The following is a 13,772-nucleotide window of genomic DNA, read 5'->3' as shown; positions in this document are numbered from 1 at the left end:
AGCCCAAAATATGTAAAAAGTCAAAGTAGATGAAATTCAAAAGTCAAATCAAATCAATATATTAAAAACCTTTAGCCCAAAACATGCAAAATTAGATACAAACTAAAAATCATTGAAATAAAAACAAGAGCTTTTAGAATTATCTGACTACTTCTACAAAAGCTACAATCAGAAAGTTTTGCATTAAATCAGAACACCAACAAACATTCAAAACAAAGCCCAAAACTTTTAAATCTAAGAGTACACTTCACAGTTCACTCTCTTTCTTTCCATCTCATCTTCTTCCAACATGTATTCTTCACCTTCTAAATTATAATCATCCCCATAATCATAATCTCCATCCCTTTGATCATATGCTTCAAGCTCCTGATCCAACAATGCATCCTCGTCAACGGACCCCAGTTTTATCGTTCAAAGAAGCTTGACCCTCTGTTGACTTGGACTTTCCATTGTCACCGTTGACGGTGTTCCCGTCTTCATTATTCACAGAAGAAACGACGAATCCTCGTTTTCGCTTCAAAATCTCACTAAGAGGCATTGGACCTTCAAACTGTTGACTTTCTGTTTGTGGGTATTTCCTCTTCCCCAAAGTTTGACCATCATCTGTTAGTTGACTTTTTAGTCCCCTGAAACCACGATTGTTACCGCGATAACCCCTGTAATCTCTTCCATTATTATTGAAATCATCATCTGATCTCCCCCTTATTCTGTCTCTAAACCTGTTATGATTTGATGATACATGGGGCGGCCTTGAAGGTGAGTATCTTGACCGTTGATGTCTTCCTATGTCAAATTCCCTTTCTACCCTTGACCCATGATCATACCTGGGTGACGTTGACCTTCCTGGAATCTTTATTCTTCCTCTTAGACGGCTACTAAGGGTTCCATTGCGGTCATGGTGGCGGTCGTGCTGGATATCATGGGTATGTTCACGGCTGATAACCGACCTTAGACCGCCAACGTTATTACCCCGTCTTTGTGATATTCGATGGCGTAAGTCTGACCGGTCAAACCGATCCGGGCTTTCATCTCTAGGATACCGATTCCTTCCAAAGTTGGGATTTTCCCTATTGTCTTCCCATGCATAACGGTCAACCTCACGTTCATCGTGATACGTATCATGGTCAACATTATAGTCAACAGATCGACCCATATTAAACTGTTCTTCATTTGGATAATATTCAGAATCTCCGACCTCGTTATCCACAAGAACATCAAAACCAGGTGTAGGCTCACGTGAATATTCATCAACATCTTTACCATTTATACCCTCATTATCTGAAACATGATTAGCCTCGTAAACAACATGGTTAGACCTGCTGGGCGGTACACCATTCGTGACAGGTGGCACAACAACATTGGCTGGCTTGTACCTAGGAGGCTCCTCAGGCGGTGGTGCTACCTTTTTATCAATAACAACGCCACCAGGACCACCGTTTCTATGTTGCACTTGTTTTCCCTGAGATGGAATCTCAGGGGCCTTTTGGACATTTTCCCGTTGAGTGAACCTGTGTTCTTGAACGGGTTTCTCCGGGCCCACAGAAGTCACCTTAGAAGGCTTGGTAACAGGATGTAAAGCTATGTTATTGGCTGTGTTTGGCGATCCGTGCCAAAAAGGGCAAAAATGTCCTTTCATACAATAACCTTTCTGGAAGAATACGCATGCAACACCTTGTTTTACCGGAGCCTGAGATACAACGGGTCCCACAGAAGTGGGAACTTCGGCTTCAAATAATCCGTCAAGAGGCTGAAAAAACGCGAAGATAAAAAGTTAACAACCGATTGATAATTATATTCTATAATAAGAAGTGAGTTCAAAGGTCTAAATGAAGGGAAGATAGAAAAACAAAGAGCCTGATAAGAAGACTTACCGTATGACGAAAAGCACATTTTGGATTTAGGCAATTTCCATTGACCCAGTACCAGCAATCCCGAGGGTTGACCCGTGCAATGTCACTATGACGATACTCACACTCACTTCCCTGTTAAACAGATGGTAAAAAAGGTTTAAGTTTATTCAGTTTATAGAACAATATGCTAAATGCTAATATCTATAAGAACAAGTGAGTAACGTTATGATCTACAATCAAACATGCACGTCTTCCTAATTCAACCAACACTATGCATGTTTATAGTAAATTCAATAAAACCCTATATTCAAGTTGACGAGACGACAATACAAAATTATTATACCAAATCAGTCATAATTGTCACGTCACACGTGTCGATTGTACCAGTTTAAAGCTTTAATCCGCATGCGTCATAATCATTTACTCAATACTCTTAAATCAACCATAATAAGCAAAAGAGTATAACACATAACGTTTCGCAAAACCGAAAACAAACCCGCAAACCGTTTCAAACCCTAATTCAAATTCTCCTTTTGCATATCAAAATTAACCCCAAAATCAAAACCTCCACATTCAACATCAAAATTAACAACATTGACTCAATTCAATCAAAAACACAATGACATTATAAAACCTTAAATTGATCAAAGATCCAATACATTATAATAACCATCAACAAAACCCAACAAATTTATATAAAAAGATTACCTTTTTACATGTTAACGGCGACGCAAGAAAATAAACACAATCTGTATTCCGTTTCAAAAATTCATCTTCCTCCGTCACAACCGCCGGAGCGGCGGCGGCGGACGGCGGCGGGGCCAATTGAGAAGCGTTTGGTGGTTGATTAGTGACACCGCCAACCATGGTTGGGGTTGGAACAAGAAGCCTGCAGGATTTGCAGAGTATTTGAATGAATGTTGGATCTAGGGTTAGGGTTTGTTAGAGGCGGCTTTGTTGAGGATTTGGGGATTGTTATTATTACAGGATGTGAATTACAGGGGTGGAGTTGGATACATATAATAATAATAATATTAATAATAATACCGTTCAATTTGTAAATAAATAGGGGGTAGGGGAGAGTATAGCACGGGTAAGATCCGTTAGGCCCATGAGACCCGAGCTGAATTAGACTATTATTTTTAATTGAATCAGTTCTCGGGTCGTAATAATACTATTAAATAGGTTTGGTTTGGGTCGGGTCTTGTGGATCTAATTAATTTCTCTTTACATAAATCAGATAATAACCGCAAGACTCTAACTGATTAGAATCAGTTAACGAGTTTGGGTTCGGGTCGTGTCTCACGGGTCTAATCATTTTGTCTTTGCATAAACCATGTAGAACCCACGAGACCCAAAAATCAGACCCGTTAATTACAGTAAGGTTCGATCCCGGGTCCTGAGATTTAATAAATCTGGATCAAATCTCACGGGACAGGCCCACTTGCACACCACTAAGTAGGGATTTGTATTTACAATAAGCAGACCAAGAGGGTGCACGAGGCCCGGATCCTGACCGACCCAATGTGTTGGCCATATTTGTGACATAGTGGTGGGCCATGGACTCATAGGTTGGGTTAGGTGGTTAGGTTACTACTAGGTTAGATCCATCGTTGAAGACATTTTTTTCTATCAATTTAAAATAAGAAGCATGTGAAATAAATTTGAATCTTACTAGGAGGCAAATGAATATGTATATTTTTTTTAAATATAATTTATAGAGTATGTTCTGAACGTAATAATTATTTTTTATATGTATTAATTAATAAGACACGTGGTACTTTTTATTTAAAAATAATTGGTTGTTGTCCGGCCGGGTTGCAGTGGACAGTTAAGAAACATTATCTAGCAATGCAAAATTGTTATCAAACGCGAGTTAGCATATTAACAACCTGTGAGATTGTTTGTGTAATTTATCAAATTTGAGCTACTATATTAAAAACATATGAGGTTGATTGTGTAACTTAACTAAACTTAAGGATTACCATGTGAAAGAAGGTGGTGGGGATTGTTTATGTAACTTAATGGAATTTGAAGGTTGACATATGAAAACAAGTGATGTTGATTTATGAGGTTATTTTGTAACTTAATGAAATTCAAGGGTTACCATCTTATAAACAAGTGGGATTGATTGTGCAACTTAATTATATTTGAGGATTATCATATGAAAAAAAAGTGATTGGGGGTTGATTATGTAACATTATGAAAGTTGATTGTTAGCATATAAAAAGAGGTTGTGGTGGGCCATCGCCACCAACCATTCATTTTTTTAATAGTAAACTTCTTTTTAATCCTGATAGTTTGTATGACTTGAATTTAATACCTTTCTTTTTTAAACCTTGGTTTTTAAAAACTTTGTCTTTGCCAATGGATCATTACCCCTATACGACATATAATTTATTTACGAAGATAATAATAAATTTTAATTCATAATTTGATTACTATGAAAGCAAAATAAAATATCTAGTCACTCTTCTTTTCAAACTTAAAAGGTTTTAAAGTGGGTTCTTAACCCATTCATTTAACTTCTAGCGATTGAGATTGTAATTGATACTTGATAGCTTAGAAAAGCTACTATACGTCATGTATTTTGTATGAAAGTTTTCGGTTAAGTTTGATTTTGAACATGTAGCTAGATAAAGAGAGAGGCTATATGAATCCTCTAAGAATTTGACTAGTTTTCACCATGTGTGAAGTTTTATGTAAATTTATTACATTAGAGTTGAATTTGTCATTCATAATTAAATTTGTCATTTAATTAGTCATTTGGTCAAGCAATTTGTGACCGTGCTAAGAAAAACACTCTAAATGGTGTTGGGGACTATAGGGTAACTGTTCGTGAGTAAGGAGTAGCAATTCGATAGTTTTTCCCCAATGGACATGATGTGTTGATAAGGTGCCATGCGCTTATTCTAAAGGTGGTGGCTTAAATCCTGCAAGGTATGGGTATTAAAGTTCAATAAAAATAGGGTAGTTTGTCATAAAAAACAGTTCAATAGCTTAAACTGGATGTGAATGCAGAAAGACGATGGTTTAAATACTGCAATGTGTATGTTTTAAGGATCATATGATTGAAATTACTCAAATAATTAGGTTAGGGGCGACCAATGTTTTCAGAGGCCTAAAGCAAAATAATTAAAAAAGTTGGGCCACTTACCAACAACAGGAAACAAAATATTAGTACACACAATTTACAAACAAATTAAATAATTATGAAGCAATCAAGCAAAATGAAGGACCATTTTAAAAACATACATTGCAGGTTGAACGAAAATATTCTCTCCGTTCCATTAAAAGTGTTCACATTTTTTTTATTTATCTTATTACAAATATCCACTTTCAAAATTTATTGCCTAATTTCCAAGTTTACCGTTAAACACACACAACTAGAATTAATAAACAATATTGAGTGACCCAAGTTTCAAGGGCATTATTGTTATTTGGTAAACAAAAAGAGTAATAATTCAATCTACCTTAAACTTTGTGTTTTTCAAACTAAGATACTTCTAAGTTCTAATGGGACGGAGCATTTAACGAACCTAAAGTCTTGAGAATACGAAATTAAAGAAATTGAGAGAACTGGGACATAAAGAATAAGACGATTGAGCGAAGTCACAAAATCTGCCCAAGAAATTGAAACGAGTAGACTGAATGATCAACGATGTCATTAGCAGATTGAACATTAGATTGTAAATAGCATAAATAAATTAGCAGATGGCCGCCATTTTAACAAGGTTTGATGATCGTAGCTTAAACGTATTGAAATGAACTTAAACCAACTTTAACATATTAACCACACCTTATAGCTAGCGACTTAGCAAATCAGATAAAGGTTTGGTACAACCTCTTACACCTTCTTGGCAATTGATCAGAACCTCTTTGCAGGTTATGGACCTCCTTGCAGTATGCATTCACTCTCATTTAATCGATGTTTCAAAGTTTTATGTCGTTTTTATTTGTGGCACTTTGCGATACAGTGGTGACTAGGTTTGGGACTGATTAAAAGAACAAGCTCACAACTGTTACATGTAGTGTGCGGGTTGGCCATTTTTTGCATCAGTTTATGGCCATTTGGTGATTATTTTTTGTCACATAGACTGAATGTGTGAATTTGAAGAGGAAAACAGGAACATGAAGCTGTCTGTGTTGGATAAACGACTAGATTGCTTAATGCTACCTTTATTTTGTATTAATACATATGATTCAATCTACATTATGTTCTTTCCACATATCTAATTTATGATCATTATAATGAGATGTTCTATATGTAATTACAGATTTATTTTGAGTACACAACCGAGTGGACAAATAGGGTTCGTCCACCAAAAAGAGTGCTTTAGTATGGATTGGGATTTGGGAAGACGTTGATCACAAAACCGAGTGGGCAATATTAAGGGTCGCTGTTCTTTTTATGAGACGATGGCGAAGATAGGAATCACGAATAATTGCATGATTTTGTTAAACATTAGAGCTTCATAATATTGATACCAGATAACAGTATTTTATTTTCAGAAAACTCGATCTTATTTATGGATATATATATTTATATTCATCCATTATGGTGTTCATAACACAGGTCAGATTCTTTTTCGGATCAAATATTGTGTTCGGGAAAGAAGAAATTTATTAACGTTAAAGTTGGCTGCGAATTTGTTAACGGGTCATTTACAAAAGGTGTTCGGACACTTCGGACAGATCCAAACAAGTAAAATAGGCGTCAAACTTGTTAACGGGTCAGATTTGAATCATTACGGGTCTAGTTCATTTCTGTTACAGTCATAACTCGTTCACTGGTCAGATTTGGTAAAAAGGCATCAAGAAAAAGCAACTGCTGCTGTTCACATTGGGAATTTTTTAAAGGAAGTCACATGAAATCGGTTTGACTAGCTGGATACAGGTCAAAGTCTCAAATTGTGTTTTGGTTTGAAATAAGCTTCAAGGGCATTTCTGGAAATTTAGAGTATGAAGTGCAGGTTTCAAACCAAATAATATGCATATTCCATTTTATCCCGCTAGCTGCAATTCAGTAGCAAGTCCTACAAGTGGGCATAGAAGACACTACACCACAAACAAAACATCCACCCAGGTTACAAGAACAAAACATGCACTACCTAACAGACATCAACTAAAACAACTCAAAAACATTACATGCATTCTAAACCCTTTTCACCGACACCGATCTTGACCTTTATGCTATGCACCAAATCTATTAGAATCGGTTTTCCATCAAACACCAAATTAGCATTCCTCAGTATTCCACAGACACCAAATGGAAACCAAAATTACAACATGAAATATTTTTGCCTTCTTTCTTGTGAAATATGTGTATTTATATCGGTCCAAAATATCCCGAATACTAAACGCGTAGATACTCGAAATATTGCACCACGGAGAAATCACCTTCCAGAGATCCTTCCAAAACCGATTGTAAAATATTTCATATCATATATATATATATATCAAAATCAGTATCAAAATCTATTGATTAAGTAGTACATACAAACAAAAGTCATAAAAACTACCACAAAAAGAAAAATTTATCTGCATTCATATGAACTTGGTTTATATCATACATCAAGAAATAACTTGTCTCAAAACCGATTACAAAACAAAAGTAAAATACTACATATCATAACAAATCAATTTCTATACCCTCAATGCATCAGACCTGCACATAGGGAAACTGTTTTTCGACAATAACCAACGCTTGATGCATACGGCATGATATTGATGCCCACACTCTAGACGCCTGATCTTCTCGTTTTTTTCACAGTCACACAAACAAATAGAGCATGTCACCACTTCAGAGTCTTTTATCTTCTTTCCTTGTGCCGTGTACACATGTAGACGCTTTGAAATCTCTTCTTCCGATAAACCGGAACCACTTCGTTGTGGTGCAGGTGCAGGATCAGCCTCTAGCGCTAGCATCATAAAAGTTTCTTCTAGAGAGTCATAGTCAGACATGTCGAACGTGTCTTATACGGTATGTAGTGATTTTGCGTATATGAACGTGTTGGTTGTTGATTCACCGACGAGGTATTGTGGGTGTCGAGAATGAATACATCGTCAAGAAATGAAACAAATCGAGGGTAGGGTTCGCTGGTGGCATAATGAACCGGAATGACTTGAACCCGTGGAGCGGGAACGGGGAGTATAGGAACACCGTAAGTGTAGCGTGGTGGTTGCGGAATGAGGTGGTGATAATCAAAAGGATTCATCATGAACAAGAAGAAACTGATGGATTATAATATGAACACAATGTAATAAATGTACCGATTGAGAGAAACTATGGAGTAATGATCGAAGAAGAAAAGTATTAAGTATAGATGAATGGTATGATGCTGCCCTTATATATATGTTAATTATAAGGTAACTTTGCAATACAATGTTCTTAATTCTAACGGTAACTAGAGTTCAACTGTTGATTGTTGAATGCGTATCTTACTATCTGATTCGTTTTTCCAAACCAAATATAATGATGATGTGATAATTCATATAATTAGTTTCATTAAGTTTAAGCTAACTAGTTATGATTTTTGGGAAATTTCCCAAAATAGCCTATTTTGACCATGGTTTTCAGAAATAGCCCAAGACCAAACAAAAACCCAAACTAGCCTAAAAATCCCGTCGGATCCGACGGAAATCGTTTCTCATCTGACGGATACATGACCCTGTCATGACGCGCCACAAAGCATATTATTCCGTCGGATCCGACGGTTTACTGTGTTGTCCGACGGATTAATGAAACAAACCGACATAATAATAAACAGTTGAATATGACGATTCAGTTCATGCTTGCGTCGGATCCGACTCTTTAGTTTGTCTGACGAACCGTAGATTTTTCAATTCGGGATTTTCTATTTTAAGTTCTAAAATGAAATTGAACACTATGGTTGTGTTCTTCTCGAAAAACTAAGCGATTTGTACTATTGATTTGTTTGATTTTGTGGAGAAATAAAAAAGATGGAGATGGAGGTTGGTTATGGAGGTTTAGCGTTTGAGATGTGGAAGATGAAGAATTCCGTCGGATCCAACGTTTTTTTTTAAGAAATTTCGTCAAATCCATTAATACATGGACATGTGGCGCGAACTTTAAGGTTCAAAATTCCGTTGGACGTTGTCGAAATTCCATCGGATTAGAAACGGTTTTCGTCGGATCCAACGGGATTTTTAAGCTAGTTTGGGTTTTTTTTCTTAGGCTATTTCTAAAAACCATAATAAAAATAGGCTATTTTAAGATATTTCCCTATATTTTATAAGTTCTTATTAATTAACTTTATATTTTATTTAAAAATGGCAAAGTAATTATTTATACGTGCTCTAAATCATCATTAACTGTGTTTCCTTTTGGTATGTGCCATTCTAGAGCTCCATAATTTCATACTTGGGGAATGAAGGTGACCTTACGAATGATAGTTTTATTTATATTTTGAGACGATTGTGGTAGATGTCGCTCTCATTGAGCACATCCTCGCCCTTCCTATTGCTATTGTCAAGAGTATCCTGCCCTGTCTGCGGGCTCCGTAAAGTGGTGGATGCCCTGAGGTCTATTGAGGTTTGGGTTAAACTTTTGTTGTTGCCTCGCTGCACGTTACGCGTTGTCAAACCGGCTACTAGGCAGGAACGAAGGTCGGGTAACAAGATATCGCTTCAATGTAACTCCATTATGCGGGCTTTGGCTATTTGGAAATACGAGACATGTTTAGAAGAGTTGGTGCTATCCCTTCTTGAACCCCTGTGATGTGGGATGGCCAAGTTAAAGAAGAGGAAGGGGGCAATATTAAGCGGTGCCTCCGAAAGGTAGTGGATGACCATTACACAGTGGCGGTCAAAGTCCTATGTTCATCTCTGAGGTCGCGCCTGCTTGGGGGATACATTGAGAGCCTTGATAGATAAACACCCTGTGGTGGAACCCCGGACCATGCCCTACGCCGTGCCATTGGAAGCAGCCTTGTAGGTGGACGGTGATTGTGTGTTGCAATGTATTAAAACCTTCCCGAAAGGTACATCCTGTGGGAGGGATGGTTTGCGGCCCTAACATATTTTAGACGCTTTCTGTGGCCAGGGGTCTCCAACCGACTCTGGGCTCTTAAAGACCATCACTGATGTTGTCAACTTGTGGTGGGGGGGGGGGGGCTTTGTCCTAAAGTTCTAGCGGAGTTCATTGCTTCGGCGCCGTTGACCCCCTATTGAAGTCTGACAATGGAATTAGACCCATAGTGGTGGGGGCCATTTGGAGAAGATTGGTGTCGAAAGTCGCCATGCGTAAAGTGGGGAAAGAGGTGGTTGCTTATCAAGGGAATTTTCAATTCGGGTTTGGGATCTCTAATGGGAAAGAAGCGGTACTGCATAGTGCTAACAGGTTTCTAAGTGCGTTCCCTGGCTATGCTCACTGTTGTTTTTTCTAACGCCTTCAATAAGGTGGACCAGACGACCCTTCTCAGGGAAGTTAGCTGCAGATGTTCATCCATCTTCCCAATGACCCTTCTTAGGGAAGTTAGCTGCAGATGTTCATTCATCTTCCTATGGTCCACAGGTTATATGTGGGGATACTCATATTGGGGCTTTTACTGGGTGCGGCAAGGGGACCCCATGTCCCTCTTGTTTTTGCGCTGGTCCTCCATCCGCTCATCCTTTGTGTGTAGGGGACCTGTTCCTTACCCTTCCATTCTTGGTATTTAGACGATGGTACCATCATTGGTAGGCTGAGGAGTTTGCTAGGGCGTTGGACATTGTCCGCTCAGAGGGGGAGTCTATAGGGCTTAGGCTTAATATTCGGAAAACGAAGATTTTTTGGCCGTCAAGAAATGGTTCGAAGAAAGTGTCAGGTTTATTCCCTAGCGATATTAGCAGGCCTGTGAGGGGAGTTAAACTCCTGGGGGAGCGGTTAGTCGGGATGTAGGGTTTATTCGGTCTTTAGCAACTAACAGAGCTTTGAGGACGGTAGGACTTATGAAATGCCTGACGAACCTGAGGGACCCCAAAGTGAGGTCCTTTGGTTGTGCTCGTGCATGTGGGGTTGTTAAGTTAGTGTTTGGGCTCCGGATATGTCAACGTGAACATGTAAAAGAGGCTGTGTCCATCTTTGATGCGGGGGGGGGGGGGGGGCAATTGAAGGTATTGTTGTGTGTTGAGGACCGCATTTTGGGGACCTCCAGTGGAGGTTGGCTTCCTTCCCTATGCGTTGCGGAGGCTTGGGAATTTTCTTTGGCGGAGGATGTCTCCGTATATGCCTTTATGGCTTCCAGGGCCTAGTTGTGGAAATTGCAGGACCGCATCTTGCGAAGCGCTGGTGTTATGGGGGGTAGATCCGGACTACTCCCTTGCACTTGGTAATATTGGAACAACTCTCCCGGACCTTGATCTAGGCGGTTTTTCTGATAAGGAGAATGCCTCCAAGAAATCTCAACAAACCTTGGCGAGTTCTCTTTATGGTAAACACGTACATGATTTGGAGGAGCGATTTGATATGACCCCGAGACAAAAGGCAGTTGTTGCTTGTCTCATGGGGGTTCATGTCCAGGGTTTTTAACTGTTGTGCCCATTGAAGGTCTCTTAGGCAACGGATGTCGGTAGTTGAATACAGAGCCATCCTTAAATACCGGCCTATGATTCCTCTTTTCCCTTCAAATGAATCATTCCCCATTTGTAATAAAATCCTGTTTGGATAGATTTGGTGAGCATGCCCTCCACTGTAAGAAATTGCTGGGATTCAAGTATCGTAACGACTGGGTTAGAGATGTCTTATGGGATATGCTTTGGCGTGCCAGGATCTCGGACAAGAAAGAGGCACCTACTAACTTTCTGACTGATCCGCGAGAGGGAAGATCTACCCTGCGTCCTGTGGACGTTCTTGTGTTTGGCTGGGCAGGGGGTAACCATGCGTGTGTCAACCTCACTAGGTGTCCTATTGGTGGGGCTGAGAGACAGTGACTTCGTTCTGGTACATGCGGTTTTGAGGGCGGAATCTAGGAAGGTTGCTACGCATGAGGTAGTGTGTTTGGAGAATCAGCACGTGTTCATTCCATTTGCCTTCGACACATTTGGATCCCTAGCTCCCGAGGAGGTTCTCTTTTTAAAGCGGGTGCAGAAGGTGATCCACAGTGACTCGCAGAGCTCGAGGAACCAAGGATTGATATTTAGTAGGATAGACTTTGCAATTCAAAAGGGGATAGCGGCGCAACTTGTTGCTCGCTTACTCATTATCCAGATATAGCCTGGTTTGTGTTAATATTATTAAAATGGACACATAATGTGACACCGGCACTTTCACTTTAACATCGTTAACCCAAACTCCGTTATCTTACACGTCATGCATAACATTTACACGATTCAAAAACGAGTCACACACATGAGTATTAATCAGATATGTTTAAATAATTCAGATATAATTATTATGTGCAAGATGATTTTTGTGTTACATGATTTAGTACATGATGCTTGCTTAAACTGCTTTCAGTTATTATGTAAAAGTAATACATCAAGTATGTGTTTATAATATTATCTAAGTGAAATACACGTTAAATGATTATGTGCTTAGTTCGTAGCTTGTTGTGTGAAATTTCAATCAATTGCGCGTAACTTCTACGTTTTAGGATTTTATGAAGTATTATTCACAACATAACAACGAGAGTTCACTTTTATAAACTTTGACTAGCGTTTTAGTCATAACGTTTCGTTATAACCCGGTTCGTTGTTAAAAAGTTCGTTTAAGCCAAAAATTGTTTCAACAAGGACCATTCTTGTAAATTAGATTAAATTAATATTAAATAAAATAACCTTAAACCTAATTCCATAAGCTGATCTCTCTTCCCTCTCCCTTTCTTACGATTGTGAAAACCCAACCCAACCTTCATCATCTTTAATCAAGCCAACTAAATGCAATTGACGGTGCTTCTTGATCATCCATCAATTCTACATGCATAACAGGTAAGATTAATCTGTAATTTCGTTTCGTTTTATGATTTTGATGAGTTATTGATAAACCTTAAATGTACAACGTTCTATAATATGATAATTATGATGTTAATTGATGAATTAGAACCATAGAGATGACATACACGTGTTAGGGTTTGAGTTTTGATGACATACACATGTTGTGAATAATACTTCATAAAATCCTAACTTGATGTTAAACGATGATTATTGATCGAATCTTGATTCTAGGATATAGTATTCTGAGTCTAGTTTCCATAAAATTAAATTTTGTAATTTTGAACAAGTTTTAAATAGTTTTTATAATTTTACAAAAACATGTGTCAAAGCTGATGTGGGGATTCAAATTCTGGTCTGTGTTCCCGACATCATTACTTGAGATTAACAAAGCCAAATGAGTTGGTTCTACTTATGGAACTTAGAATTATGAGTCTAAAAGACAATCCAATTGGCCTTGAATAATTTGGATAAATGAGTTGAGAGAACCATGAAACAAATTTTTGTTGTGCAATCTGTTGAACTTTTGGTACCTATATGCAATGATTGAATTATTGTGAGTTTTGTATGCATGAGAAAATATAATAAATTTTTTTTGAGAAACCTAATTCTTATATTCTACTGTGGTAAATTTTGTATAATTTAACCTTAAGTTTTACTTAGTGAATACAATCAGTTTTTACATGCCATAATCTGTCTCATGAACCGAATGATCATAAGTTGAGTTGTATGATGAATATTTGGTTGCTTTGCCATGATATGATATGTGGATTACATGTTAGGACATTTTGCACATTTGTCATTACTTATTGTCACCAACGAGTATTTGTGTCAAGTTTGTGTTTGTGTGTGAGTCCGTACTTGGGTTTTAGAGTCATGTGTTGTTGAACACATTCTCATGACTTAAACACTTGTACTAGGTAACGATTAGCGAGTCAAGTTCACCCTTTTGGTTTTGAGAAAAGTCTATTACACGCGACACCAGGTGAG

General features: G+C 38.1%; 1 pseudogene across 1 annotated transcript; it reads right to left on the bottom strand.

The window, feature by feature from the left end:
• LOC143551375 (zinc finger CCCH domain-containing protein 17-like) lies at positions 1-2,954 on the bottom strand (annotated as a pseudogene). The gene is made up of 3 exons (XR_013138483.1): positions 2,559-2,954; positions 1,872-1,982; positions 1-1,747 (listed from the first exon to the last, which is right to left on the bottom strand). The product of XR_013138483.1 is annotated as a zinc finger CCCH domain-containing protein 17-like (transcript).
• Between the last annotated feature and the right edge of the window lie 10,818 nt (positions 2,955-13,772).

The sequence above is a fragment of the Bidens hawaiensis genome, unplaced genomic scaffold (genome assembly GCF_021521415.1).
Source record: "Bidens hawaiensis isolate Kalapana, Puna unplaced genomic scaffold, B.hawaiensis_p1.1 tig00016367_1, whole genome shotgun sequence".
NCBI lineage: Eukaryota > Viridiplantae > Streptophyta > Magnoliopsida > Asterales > Asteraceae > Bidens > Bidens hawaiensis.
The sequence above is the reverse complement of the archived record's forward strand: the minus strand, read 5'-3'. Positions and strand labels throughout refer to the sequence as shown.